Below are 14305 nucleotides of genomic sequence, written 5' to 3'. Positions count from 1 at the left end.
GCTTTCTCCCTTACTGTTCATCCACCAGACTCACCGATCTGGAATCATCTCGTCTCATAGCAGAGGTCACAATACAGATAACACAGTTCCCAAACATTCCTCTGATAGTTACACTACAATGGACGTATGAGACAGGGGCAGCCACTGTACTGTCATGCTCCTAATCTCACATGAAATATTAAAGAATTTCAGTTCTATCTTATTTCTAGATGCTGTTGCGTGTGGCACAACTGTGGACAGAAAATATCTTGCAGAAGGAGTCTTCTGGTTGTGTTGCCCCCTTTTAAACAGCACAATGACTAACAGAACCTGGCAAGCATTATAAAAGAGTGAGCAAAAGCCGTTAATGCATGTTTCTGTTGCTAAGTCATTAGTCAGTCTTTTGTTGGCCAAGAATGATCAAAGCCCAGGGGCCCTGTGTATTTATGAGAGTTGGGGGGTATGGTAGCCAGTTGCGAGCTTTATGTGAGTGTGTGTTTATGCGCAAATATGTTGTGTTTCTTTTTGTGTATATCTGGGTTTAGGCCCAGTGTTATCACACTGCTGTGGATGGATGGACTTGACTCAATGGTCCCTCAGGATGCTGTTTTTTCCAACGGTTTGTGTTAGTGATGTCCTCTGATCCCCTGCCAGGCACACAAAAGTGTGCGTGTGCGTGTGCGTGTGCGTGTGCGTGTGCGTGTGTGTGTGTGTGTGTGCGTGCGTGCGTGCGTGCGCAGGCTCCTGCTTTTATAATGTGTTTAGTTTGGACGAGGTGTAAAGCAGCAGATTGCCAGGGAATAAAACAGTCCTATCTGGCTTGAAGGGGCCTAGTGGGGGTCTCACGTAACTGATCTGAGTTCAGTGGGTGGTGGGTAAATGGTTTGATCAAGGGGTCAGTTTGCTGGTCAGTGTTCCTCGGGGCTCGAACCGTGAGATTCAGTATTTTATTCAAATGCCAAGTGCAGCAAAGCCTCAAGGATGTGTCAAATTGTCTTTCAAACAAACCCCTTCATCTGTGCTCCAAACCCCCAAGGAGTCTCCACCTCACAAAGACTTTTCACCCTTAAGTCGTTCTTTCACTTCCCTTCATTTTCAACTTCCTTCTCCTCTTCCTCTCCTACTGTCTCTGTCCCTCCTCCTTCCTCTCATCTCCTACTTTTGAGCATATGGAAATCTCATTCAGTATTCCGTGTGACAGTCGTCTGTGGGATGTCGCTCGGTGTTGAGGTGGACATCCGAGTCTGGTGCCTCCCTGGCTCCCCGCGCTCTCTTTGACAGAGCTATTTTAGAACTGTGATACCGGAAAAACACACACACAGAGACACACACACACACACACACACACACACACACACACACACACACACACTCACAGGCCTGTAAATAGAGTAATGGGCTATGATGCCCTTTAAGAAGCTGAGTGGGGAAGCTGCTTGGCGAGGATTGAGTTTCCTGATGGTATCCAAGACAGGATCCCCTGTTGAGTGTATGTAAATGACTGGATGAAGAGGTAGAGGAAGGGACAGGAGAAGACAGAAGAGGACAAGATGTGTTGACAGTGGATACAGAGTTTAACAATATCTTTATTAAAGGCGTTTTTTCTGCGTTTTACATGTCTCCTTTTTGCTAGCTTTCCACCGAGGTAAAAACTGGCAAAATAAATTGTGCAAACGACACTGGTCAATATGGAAAACACCTGTTAAAGTAAACCATGTTAAAGTTTCCCTGACAAGTGAACTCTTGGGTTTGTGCAAATAAAGATAGCACCGCAAAATCTGCTATGAAGGAGTCCAGAGTGGTTGTTCGGGGTGTACCTACCAACACTTTACATTGGTTTCTATTGACCCAGTCCATGATCCACAGAAATTATGATTGTATTGGACGCTTATGCACCTCACGATCCAATGCCAACATTCAGTGCCCGCGATGGTGGGGTCGGTGGAATGGCATGTGGCATGTCTGAGTTTCATTCTGGAGACCGGTCGCTCCACTACATTGGCCCAGACTGGAATATCTCAACAATAAATAATTCTTTATAGTCTTTAATAATCTGTCTTGCCTAACCTTAACCAAACGATAACCATATTTTATTTACCATAACCATGATTTGTACCTTGACGCATTGCTATTATGATGGCGGATTTGCACCGTAATATTATTTGTAATCTTTGTTAGTGTGCTGCTGCGCTTCCCTGTGTGAGTGTAACAAGCATAGTGTGCGCGCGCTGTGCATAAGCTTAGGTGCATTTTACTAATTTGCTGTTAAAATAACAATGAAATGCTGCGCTATTGACTTTAGACCAGGTTTTTGTTGGTCAATGGCGTGATCACTTCCCGCTGCCTCAAGATAGCAATACGCCAAGAATGCACCTGAACACACCTCCCTGTAAGACCAGCACGCCCATGGGTGCACAGATGGGCGCAGGTGCATTTGCTATTTAAACGACGCGGGCGCTGGACGGGAAATTGACAACTGCATCGGTCTTAAACTAGCAAAGACACTTGTGTCGGGCTTTGTGCTGCGCTGCGCTGCACCGGATGCAAAATAGGGCCCACTGTGTTTACATTCCCATTCATATATAGGTCACCTTTCTGTATTGGACAAGTATTGTTTTCTTGAATCTATTCTTGAACTGAAAAATTGTAGCCTAAACTTAACTAAATCATGGGCGCCTTCTCTACCAGGTGAGCTAGCCAGGCCCCCATAAAATGGATTATTAACAAACTATACTATACACACATATGCACAAACCGTACAAACAGCTACGCAGCCAGTCTGTTTTTATAATCATCACCATCCTCTTCAGGGCAGGGCATGGTCCATGCTGGGCTGTTCCCCTGAGGTCAGCTTATCAGCTCTCCCGCCTGGTGCATCCTATACCTCTGCCTCTGAATAGCCACTGGAGATTCTTATTGTTGCACCGCTACAGCGAGGAAAGGAAAGTGTTGGAAATCTGGAAGTAACTTATTCACCTGGACAAAGGCCACTTTCCACGAAGGAGAAAAAGCATGTGTGCGTCCCTTGGACCTCAAATAAGTTTGTACTCTCAGTATCTGTATGCGGAGGGCTTATAACATTATAAAACTATCACACTGTGTTCTTGCTGCATCACCTCAATATAGTCATAGTGACCCAGAGAGAGTGTTACATCATGCCTGTCAGAATATAATTGGCAGTTCCTTTGGAGCCTCAGGAGAGGCTTTGTGTCCCAGCACTGCTGTGGTCAGGGCCAGAGGTTACTCTGTGCAGAGGTGAGACACTACAGTACAGTGTGGGAGGTACATTATGTTTGAGAGTGTGTATGTCACTCAAAATAAAGTGTGTGGTGACATGAAGGGCCCCGGCATCTGCACGTCACCAGATCCACAGTGTGTTATTAAACAGGATCCTTGACTGTATATAGGTACAAACCGGAGAGGAAAATACACACCCTTCAGCATCCTCATCTGCATCCCAACAGTTCCTGTTTTTGGGGCTAACTATATAGGGTATCACTAATGTACAAACACACTTGGACACACACAAACACACACACAGCGCTGCCAAGCAAAGGAGGAAGGAGGGCTGTTGAGAACCTTTAAACAAAAAGACATTTTTAGAAAGGTCCTCTTGAGCGGGGAAACAAAGGGGGGAAGTGACATGACGTCGCGCAGGAGGGGATCTGAGGGTCACCGGTGGCCTGACGGACACGCCTGTGGAACAGTCACACACATACACATTCACAACCTCATTTTAACACAGACACGCACATTTGATAAATACAGTCAAGGTCCTTTTGCGCTGCTCTCAAAATAGCCATTTCCTCGTCTCCCTACTTATTTGCTGATATTAGAATCATGAGGATGTTTTGTATCCACATTCTCTTTCCTTAGGCAGAAACCGCAAAAAAAAAAAAAAAAGTGTTTTATCAATTGATGTTTTAAACATCTGTCTTGATCCAGATTTAAACCTGTGATAAACGGTGATGTAACATGGAGGGAACATTACTTACATCTCTGCAGACTAGCCTGACACGTCAAATAATGTGGTGTTACTACAGTTATTAACCTGGAAATGATTATAATGCATTTGGTAGTAGTGAGATGCACACTCACTACAACATATTTCACTCGAAATAGGATACTGTTGCAGGGCCGTGCAGAGACCTTTTGAGGGGCAGGGGCTCAAATTCAAAAAAGGGCTGTTAACCTACAGATTGCTGCTGCTGCTGCACACACACACACACACACTTCTGTTAACCTACAGAGAACTACTGCTACACACACACACACACTTCTGTTAACCTACAGAGAACTGCTGCTGTCTTCTCTTGTGTATCAGAGAATGAAACGGTGACGCTATGAGGCTATCACACGATGAGTAATTGTGGCCGCGGCAGCTTGTGCAGTTACTGCGAAATGTCACTACTTCAAAGTTAGCTGCCTGCTGGCTGTTTTAATCCTGGAGGAGACTCCTTATGTAGCGGCAGCGGCTAGAGGCCTCTATAACAAACCAAATGTGCATGCATGCATTCTCATTCACTTCAAAAGCACACTTACCTGCACTTCAACTTTCTCTCGCTCTTGCTGGCCGCGCCACCGACGGATGGCATGGACTCACTTGTATCTAGGTGGCGCGCCTGGCAGGAAGCCTGGTCATCATGTGATATGAAGGTTTAGGTTGTTTTATCTAGCTAATTATTATTGTTAAATATTATTCTTAAACGGACCACTTGTGGGCCATCGTCAAAGAAAAAAGGTGAAAAAAAAATCTGGACAAAAAAAGGGCACTTTGGCCTTGAGGGGCAAAAGGGGCAGGTGCTCAAGCACCCATAGCGCCCCCCCCCCTCTGCACGTGCATGGTTACTGTTGTGTTTACAGGAAGTGTTTACTTCCTTTGCTTCGAAACATAGCTCTGGGCAAGGATAGCTACCGCTACCGGTGGGAATGAATGTTTGGAAATAAGAGGCTGCTGCGGCCCGCTGTACGGGTTGAGCAGAGGCAGCGGCCGGGCAGCGGATGGTGTTGCTAAGAACTTGCAATGTATAACTATTATCAGACCGGCCCTCGCGGCCTCGAAACACTACCGGCCCACCGGGAACACTCACGACTCTCCCGATTGCCACTCCGCCTCTGCTTGTACCTCAAGCCAAACACACACACACACACACACACACTAGGTCACTGCCGTTAATTTCAGATGACTATTGATGACTATTGATTATATATTCATTCCTGAGAGAGTGATACTTGACCGGAAAATGAGGAAAAGATGGTGGAGGCCGGTCTCTTTCTCTCATGCATGCACACACATAAAAACACACACACCTTACATCTGGTGTATGTTAGATCTGTTACAGAGCGCATGAATCTCCAAACCAGAGGGGGTAAAGCTATCAATCATGCCTCCCCCTCTTTCTTTTTTCACTCTCCTCATGACGCTCGAGGCTACGAGGGGAAACATTTGTGTTTACTGTGACCGTAAGGTGAAGCTGAAGCCTTTTTCCTGTTTCAACTCTACTGTAACGAGAACGAAGAGGGGAGCTGCATGCTGGTTAGTCGTACGCTAATTTAAAAAATCACAGGAAGGGATTGTCATCGTCAACAGGGTAACTTGAGGTAATCAGGGTAAGCAGACTCTAGTCCGAAGGGTAAATACGGAGATTCAGTTACATATGGTCTGCAAAGAGCAATATAACTGCTTCTGGGGAAAATTAGTAGCTGCTGCAACACACACACACACACACACACACATGCATGACACGTGTTTAAGTGGTGCAGAGCTAACAGCATTTTCTCATTAATCCAGGTGTAAGGCCATACTTGTCCTAATTCAATATGTGGACAGTTCCTCTATGTAACGGTAGACTCAGCTTTGATAGGATAATGAGGGTTTGGAGACAAGGAGGGTGTAAAATGTAATAAACAGCGGCACACTGCAGGAGAGCGTAAAACGAGGATCCACACTTGTGACCAAGGTCATGAACATAAGAACTCTCAGTTGGTTTGATTTGATTTGATTTGATTCATTTAGCACACGTTAAAAACAACAACAATGCAGGCGCGCAGGAACCTATTTTTGACCAGGGGTTCCGAATAACAAAATAATGGATGTCTGACGATTTCTCCCCCCAGGAAATGTTTCAGATTTTGACAGCTAAATACATCATTTTAGCGCAGTGTATGGGTGAGAGTGAGAAGTTTTAGAAAAGTCCTGGGCAGCCACAAATTCCACTGTTCCGCAGTTATGCGACAGCACTCGCCACTCCGACTGCGCGCACCCCAACCCCACAGAAGCGCACTTTGACATCATTAGCCTATTTCAATATAGCTAAGGTAAATTACTTTTCTGATCGTCAAAACCACACCAGAGATGTTTGGCTTGAAAATATATGCTAATAATCAGGCTGCAATGACCTCGCCAACAATTTCTGAATAGCCTAACTTGTGCCTCCTCCACAGCAAATGTGTTCTAACCACGTCACAGCGGTTTCTATCTTAGCAACTCCAATAGTAAAATTAAAACGGTCACTTAATCAGCTGTCTTTATTTACTTACATTAATCAAATTCTTCATTGGTTTGTTAAGGTTAAATAGTCTGTCTCAATATTGTGTTGTAAATAAAATAATAGCCCATTAGGCCTACCTGCTCAGGGATGCTGCATTTTGTATTACATTACACATTATATTACATGTAAAGAACAGTAGATGGCACTGTACTCACTATAAATCATAAAGAGGCTAGGCTATAAGTAAGAAAGAAATGTAGGGAAAATTATGATTCAATTTAAAAAAAAAAAGAGTTGTTTGAAATGCTTCAGTACTTTTATTAAGAGTTAATAACTTTAGCAAGAGGCTTCTGAATGTTTTAGAGCCAGGGTAACCGTATTTATAACACACCTCAGCTGATCTGAGAAAGCCAAGTGATGAGAGCCAACTGAGTAAAACATTAACCAGCGGTAGCTATTTATCATTACAGCATTTGTTTCTGTCCCGAACCTCCTTCCAGGATAACTGAAGTTGCTTGGCTGACAGGGCTTTTTGAATCCTTCTGTAAAGTTAACGTTCGATGCTATGATGGTGCTGCTAACGTTAGCCGAGTTGCTTGCTAACGTTATTTCAGACTCTGGCTCTTCAGCTGCCCCAATAAAGTTAACGTTAGATGCTATGATGGTGCTGCTAACGTTAGCCGAGTTGCTTGCTAACGTTATTTCAGACTCTGGCTCTTCAGCTGCCCCAATAAAGTTAACGTTAGATGCTATGATGATGCTGCTAACGTTAGCCAAGTTGCTAACGTTATTTCAGACTCTGGCTCTTCAGCTGCCCCAACAGAGTTTACCTTCAACTGTAACATCTACAGATAAAATCTTGCTAATTTTAGCCGCATTTCTATGCCGGAAGAAAAAATCTTGTATCCTTTTCTGCGACATATTCTTTTCTACAACTAATGTTCCAGTCAACTAACCTCAGCCTGCTCGCTTCTCAGTGAGTCACGTCACTTGACTCACTTTCACTTTGACCTCTATAGCAGCTATAACAGTTTATTTTTAGTAGGCTATATTCCAAAACATGTTTCAGCTAGAAGCCATCATCAGTGTTCACAATTTCTTACTAAATAGGAAGGTTACTAGGTTACTTAAATAATAACGCAAGAAGCATGAAACATGTTTTACTTAATGTTACCTCTGTGAGGGCCAGCACTCAAACAAACTCCTCTCTCGCTGATGGGCTGTCAGCTCCGCTGTCTGCCCATGCTGCAGAAAAGCTCGTCTTTATTTATACTGTATTCCATCCAAGAAAACTGTCCATACCACTTTAAAGAGAAGCCATTGTCGTCGCGGTAACTTTTAACAGTACATTGCTTAACACATCCATGGTACATTGTCTAAAAAGCCAGCTAACTAACGTTAGCTGCTGGAGGCAGCCTGGAGAGTCTGACTGTTGTTACCATAGCGAGATGGAGTCCTTATCTATGGTTTAAAAAGTTCGTTTTAATCAGAAGAGAAGACACGTAAAACACACGCAACTAGTTCTGTTACTCTTTATTTTTTTTACATACATTTGAATATTTTTCATAACAAAACATATTTTGATTTTCATTTGGAAAAATGGGTTTAAATATCCAATTTTTCATATTTCTCCACCTTGACAAATTAAAAAATTGGATCTTTAACCTGTTTTTCCAATTTTCTGTTTTTATTCAGAGGATCAGAAATTTTGAAAATTACAAAATTGCATCTGGGCTCCAATTATTCAATACTGCAATGGTATTCTCTCCCTCTACTTTGCAGAATATGCAGGTCATTAACTGCATATGGACCAAAAAAAAACTAAAAACTGGAGCCTTCTCAGTGTCGTGGGACCCCAGAGAATGGTGTTAAAAGTTTTTGATAGAACTTGTTTATAAGACTTGTGAACTAGATAAGCACAGAGGATGGCTGGACAACTAAGCATGCCATGGCATTTAGAAGAAACTGTCTATCAAGCCAGTTGGGCTTGTAGCTTAGCCCAAGCGGAGACAATGCAGATATAAGGTCTGGTGCAGCAGCTGGGTATCTGCTCTTTGCTTGTGGGGGGTAGGACTCAGGGTTAAAGAATGGCGTCACCTGTCACAGGACTCAGTAGATGTATGACTTATTAATACCTGGCTTCCATAGGAATGTTTACCCAACCTTTGGCACATTTATCAATGTAAAAAATCTAAACTTTATTCTTAATGTGTCAGGTACAATTGACAGTACAATGTAGTGAAATTGTACTGCATTTTTTTTTTTTTTACCCTTTATTTATTCAGGGAAGGTTCACTGAGAGAGATTCATCTTGGAGGTTGAAAAACATAATAGACATTACAGTTGTTGTTTTAAGGACAACACCAGAAAGAGAAGGCATTGGGCCCTATTTTAACAATCTAAGCGCACAGTGTGAAGCGCATGGCGTAGGTGCGTTTAGGTCGTGTCCAAATCCACTTTTGCTAGTTTGACAGCTGAAAAAAGGGTCTGTGTGCCGGGTATATGGTTCAAAAGGGTTGTACTTAGTGTCTTCATTAAGTGTGTTTTGGGCATAACATGCAATAAACCAATCAGAGTGTCATCTCACATTCCCTTCAAAAGCCAGGCGTGTTTGTACCTTGGCTCATTGTTATTATGATGGTGGATTTGCACCGTAACATTTTTATTTGTAATCTTTTGCATGCTTGTGTGCTGCTGCGCTTCCCTGTGTGTGTAACAAGCATAGTGTACGCGCGCTGTGCACGAGTCTTGGCACATTTTACTAATAAAATAACAATGAAATGCTGCGCTATTGACTTTAGACCAGGTTTTTGTTGGTCAATGGCGCAATCACTTCCCACTGCCTCAAGATAGCAATACGCCAAGAATGCACCTGAACACACCTCCCTGTAAGACCAGCACACCCATGGGCGCAAAGATGGGCGCAGGTGCATTTGCTATTTAAATGACGTGGGCACTGGATGGGAAATTGACAACTGCGTCTGTCTTAAACTAGCAAAGACACTTGCGTCGGGCTTTGTGCTGCGCCAGGTGCAAGATAGGGCCCATAGAGTTAAATTGCAGGAGTGCTCGGAGTGAAAGGTAGATACTAGCTAAACAAACACGCGATTGTTCTGTAAAGTATTTGTAGAGACAATATAACCTGTGAGCATCTGAACAGCTCCACTAGAGCCGTTTGGGTTAGGGCCTTGCTCAGGGGCACCTCAGTGGTGGTTATGAGGGAGGGACAAGCGCTGTTCTTTCACTTTCCACACCCAGATTTATCCTGTTGGTCTGGGGATTGAACCGACGACCTCCCGGTCACAAGCTCGCTTCTCCAACCACCACTGCCTGGAATAATCTATAACCCCTAAGGTTTAGTAGCAGGTAGCTAATCACCTTCTTAAAGGAACAGTCACCAGAAAAAAAAAAAATATATATTTTCATTTTAACCCATCCTAAGTATTAGGAGCAGGTGACAGCTATACATGCAGCATCCAGGGAGCAACTTGGGGTTCAGCGTTTTGCTCAGGGACACTTTAACATGTGGCTGCACTGGCTGGAGGAGCCTGGGATTGAACTGCCAATTTTGTGGTTGAGGGGTGACCACACTGTAATAATATGTATTGATAACTACATTGAAATTCTAACATTTCAATCCCCATCTCACCACCTCATCTGGATTCAAAGTCAGAATGAGTCAAATGCTGGCTCACAGTTGGAAAGACAATGACTCATGTACACCCACTGGTTCATGATGTTGACCATTCAATAGGAAAGGCGTTTCTAAATCATTAAAAGAAAAATACATTGAGAAAGTTGGTCTTGGATCCCAAAAGAGACAAAAGAACCACCTGGTATGTTTGGCAGCCTTAGCCTGACCCCATCATGACCTGAGCTTAGAGTTACTGTAGCACCACCAGCTAAAGACTACAGACTAACACACACACAGCAGAACTGAGCAGGTAGCCCAGCTGAGCCAGGTGCAGTTATGTTTATGTTCTCTCTGTAATTATGGAAAATATTATTGCAGCCCGCTGCCCTCGACTCAGCTCTGCTGGTGCGCTTAGTTTGGACAACTGGCCAAAGCTCATTCACACAGAGTGGGACCAGTTGAGAAAGAGAGAGATCATAGCAGCTCCAGATGGTTTGATCCACATCCTTTAAACACAGAAAAAGGCAAAACATTCAATGGACTGAGGTGCTCAATTGATTATATTATTCAATCTTAGATGCACATTTTAAAAAGACTCTCCTCAGGTCTCTGTACAGTATTTTTGTACAGTTTGTCCCTTGGCTTTGTTCCACTCTACCCTGCTAATTTTGTCCATACGCTGAGGGAAATAAAAGCATGTCTAATTCAATGTTCTGTTGAATTTCTCGCATGCACTCAGTGGTAACACAGAACAGAACATTCCCATGTCCTCAGTTGTCTCGGTTTCAGTGAAACATAGGGACAGCTTTGGACTGATGGCATTACAAGCCAATAAGTAAACATTATGTTGCACTTTTTAAAAGAGATGTTACAAAGGGGTTTAAAGAGGATTTATAAGAGATGAGAGCAAAATGGAAAGGAAGAAAAAAAGAGACAGCCAAGATGTAAAATTCTGAATCTAAATAAACAAATAAAATCTAAAAAACATTTTGAGAAAGTGAGTAATCACATAGAGTAATCCAAGCCAATTAACATTGGCCATATATATATATATATATATATATATATATATATATATATATAAAGCAGCACAATATCAAGCAGAAGCAGAATGCAGCAGTCATCAGAGTCCATGCATCAAGTGTCTCTTTTGAGTGCAGTTTGAGTAAGCATGATTGGAATTAATCAAAAATAATATTTTTCATTTGTTTAATTCAGAATAGGAGGTAGATCTGACAGAAATATCTGTGTACAACTTTAGTTTTCTGCCATTGAGGCTTGGCCTTTCTACAGTCAGGATTCATCAGTTCAAACTACAGCATGCATTCTATTTGTTATCCATGGAGAAATGGAACTCGAACAGGCAGTGCAGTGGAGATCAAAGAAATAAACAGTTATGCAGAGGTTGTTGTAGGGTCACTATTTGCCTAATCAGTAAATCTTGCTAAATCTTACCGAAAGAAGCGCATCATTTAAATGTGTGCCTGTGCTGGACAAAAATAGTGTCTTTGTGTGTGTCATTTCTGAGAACCAAGCTAAGATGGTGTTATATTGTGTGACAAGTTTTCTGGTACTGAATGTTTATCTCATTTTGGAACAGCCTTTGGGGCCTTCATACCAAGATGAGTCAACTCTGTCCTTTAATGGCTTTTGGACAGTTATTACTCATTTGGATGAGCTAATGCACACATACTGGATGAGCTAATGCACACATACTGAAAGGAAAACACAAGCATACACACACACAATACACATACCCACCCACCCACACACACATCACACAAAAGCCCTTTTGGAGAAAATTCTAAATTGCGAGCTAATTATGAACTACTGACATTTTATTCCTGATAAACAGGATGCGTCTTGTTAAAAAGGCCACTGTCCCCGCCAGAAATCCCCTTTATTACTCAAACACGGTGGTCTTAAACGTCTCAATCAAAATAATGAGGTAATGGCTGCTGTACTGTATATAACATTTTTTTAATTACTTGGCATTCTTAGCAAAAGGAAATTAAACTCAGTGTTGCCATCTTGCTACAAAAAGAAGAAGAGGAATCACTTATACAAACAAAGACTTTTAAAGCAGCAATACTAGTAATAATTGTTTGGCCACTTAAGGCTGGGGAACATTGACATATTATTACCTTAAATAGTTGTTATGGAAAATGTGAAAGCAAACAGGTGCCTATTTAAACATCTGGTAACTTTCATTTGGCGTTATGTTTCTGGTGACTTAGTTACTGTAATGTAACTCCAGCATTCACTCTCCTTTTTAGCTCTGGTTTGGTCTCCACCAACTCCTGAGGCAAAAATCTGCTTGTTTAGCAACTAAATGCTCCACTATGTCTGGCTGCCATTTGGTGCTGGGAAGGTAGTATACAGTGGGTTTATCAGAGCTTTTTCTTTGATAAAAAAAGGTTCTGGTTGTGTCTGGAAACAATGTGTAAAAACCAAAAACATCAATCAATCAAAATGTATTTATATAGCACTTTACAGAACCAGCAGGTATCCAAAGTGCTTAACATCAGAAACCAAGAGTACAAACACATATCATATGATAGAAAGAATGAACATAGAAAACAGTAAAATCAGAAAAGGTTACAAAGAAACAGAAGAATGAAATTGTCACACCACTGCTACATATTAAAAGCCAGACTAAACGGATACGTTTTGAGTTTGGACCTAAAAAGAGCTACATCTGTAATAGAAAATAATAAAACATGAGCTGAGGGGAACTGAGATGGGTTTCAATTATCTGTGAGTTTGAAGTGTTTAGTGTATGAAATGTCTTCCCGGGTGTGGTCAGTGTCACTGCAACACACACACATGCAGGGACAGACACTGATGGAGCCAAAGAGTCTGAGTGTGGTTTTAATGGGCGGGGGGGGGTCTAAGAGATGCTGAGGTACATTTGCGAATGTAGCGTTATCAGCACCATGGCCAACCCGCAGAAAGTGCACGCTGTGATACTTAAGCTTACGTCGTATTTACCAAACCTGCAGTTCATCAGGTAATCAGCGCCTTTCTCCGCCCACTATACCGTAAATTGCGCTGTAGCAAAGCGTTAAGTACTGGTGCTATGATACGGCTGAGTGCAGACTGCGATATTCCCACTGCTGATGCTATGACTGTTTGAAATGATCCTGATGCCAGTATTTGTAATGTAGCGAGGAGTTTAACAACTGCTGGAATGGAATGTGAACGCTGAGTAGGAGATTCAATGTCATCTTTGATTTCTTCCAGTAACTGTAATATCGCATGGCTGCTTAATCTGTAACGCTTAGTGATTTCGTGTTCACTCAACTGAAAAAGTGTGATCCTTGTGGCAAAAATCCTTTCAGCTCGTCTCCTTGGCCTATGGCTTCGTCTTGCTCGGATTACTGCTGCCATTTCACCAGGAGGCACATACGAGGAAACCCGCTTCCTGGTTTACACCTGCTTTTAAGAGGCGGAGAATTTTCACCACAAAATAGAGGCGCGCTTTCATGGGCGATTTTTGTACATACCGCAGAATACATAATTAGGCGCACTTTACGCTTCCCCTCCCATCTCTTTATGGGAAACTCCCACTTTCCCCTTGACCCTCCCGTGAATGTATATGTATGACACGGAAAAGCACAATTTGCCATTTTCAGTTCCCGCGGCAGGCAGTCTGCGCTTTTACCTCAGTGCGGCCTGTTTGCACATACTTCGCCATGCTTTTACGCGCACGTTGCGAAAGCAACAGAGTTAGTACATTTGGCCCTGAGTCCACTTGGTGACATGGTGGTGGACACGCTGAACATGAAAGCAAGACTCCTCACAGAAAGCACACAAGGAGACACAGCAGGACTAAACTAATATCCCATTTTAACAAGGATTACAGAGGACAGTTCTCAGGTGTTACTGGTTACAACTTCCTACAGAGAAAGGATCCTCAGTTCACTTTCCAACCCCAGGAGCAGAGCTTGATCTGAGGCCGGAATCAGAAGAGTCTGATACCACGACTCTCCATACCTGCTGAGAAACAGCTGGGCTCTGTCTCAAATCCAAAATAGCACTGCACCTATATTGTTTTGTGCCGCAATCCCATCTGGTCTCATTTTAGATTTGTAATAATGGAGTGACGGCGTGGACATTTTTGGTATAATCAAAATGGATTGCATTCATCTTGTGTTGGTCAAAGTGTTTCAAAGACTACATACCTGCCAGACGCTGGCTT

The sequence above is a fragment of the Sander lucioperca genome, chromosome 11 (assembly GCF_008315115.2).
Source record: "Sander lucioperca isolate FBNREF2018 chromosome 11, SLUC_FBN_1.2, whole genome shotgun sequence".
NCBI lineage: Eukaryota > Metazoa > Chordata > Actinopteri > Perciformes > Percidae > Sander > Sander lucioperca.
This window is presented reverse-complemented; position numbering follows the sequence as displayed.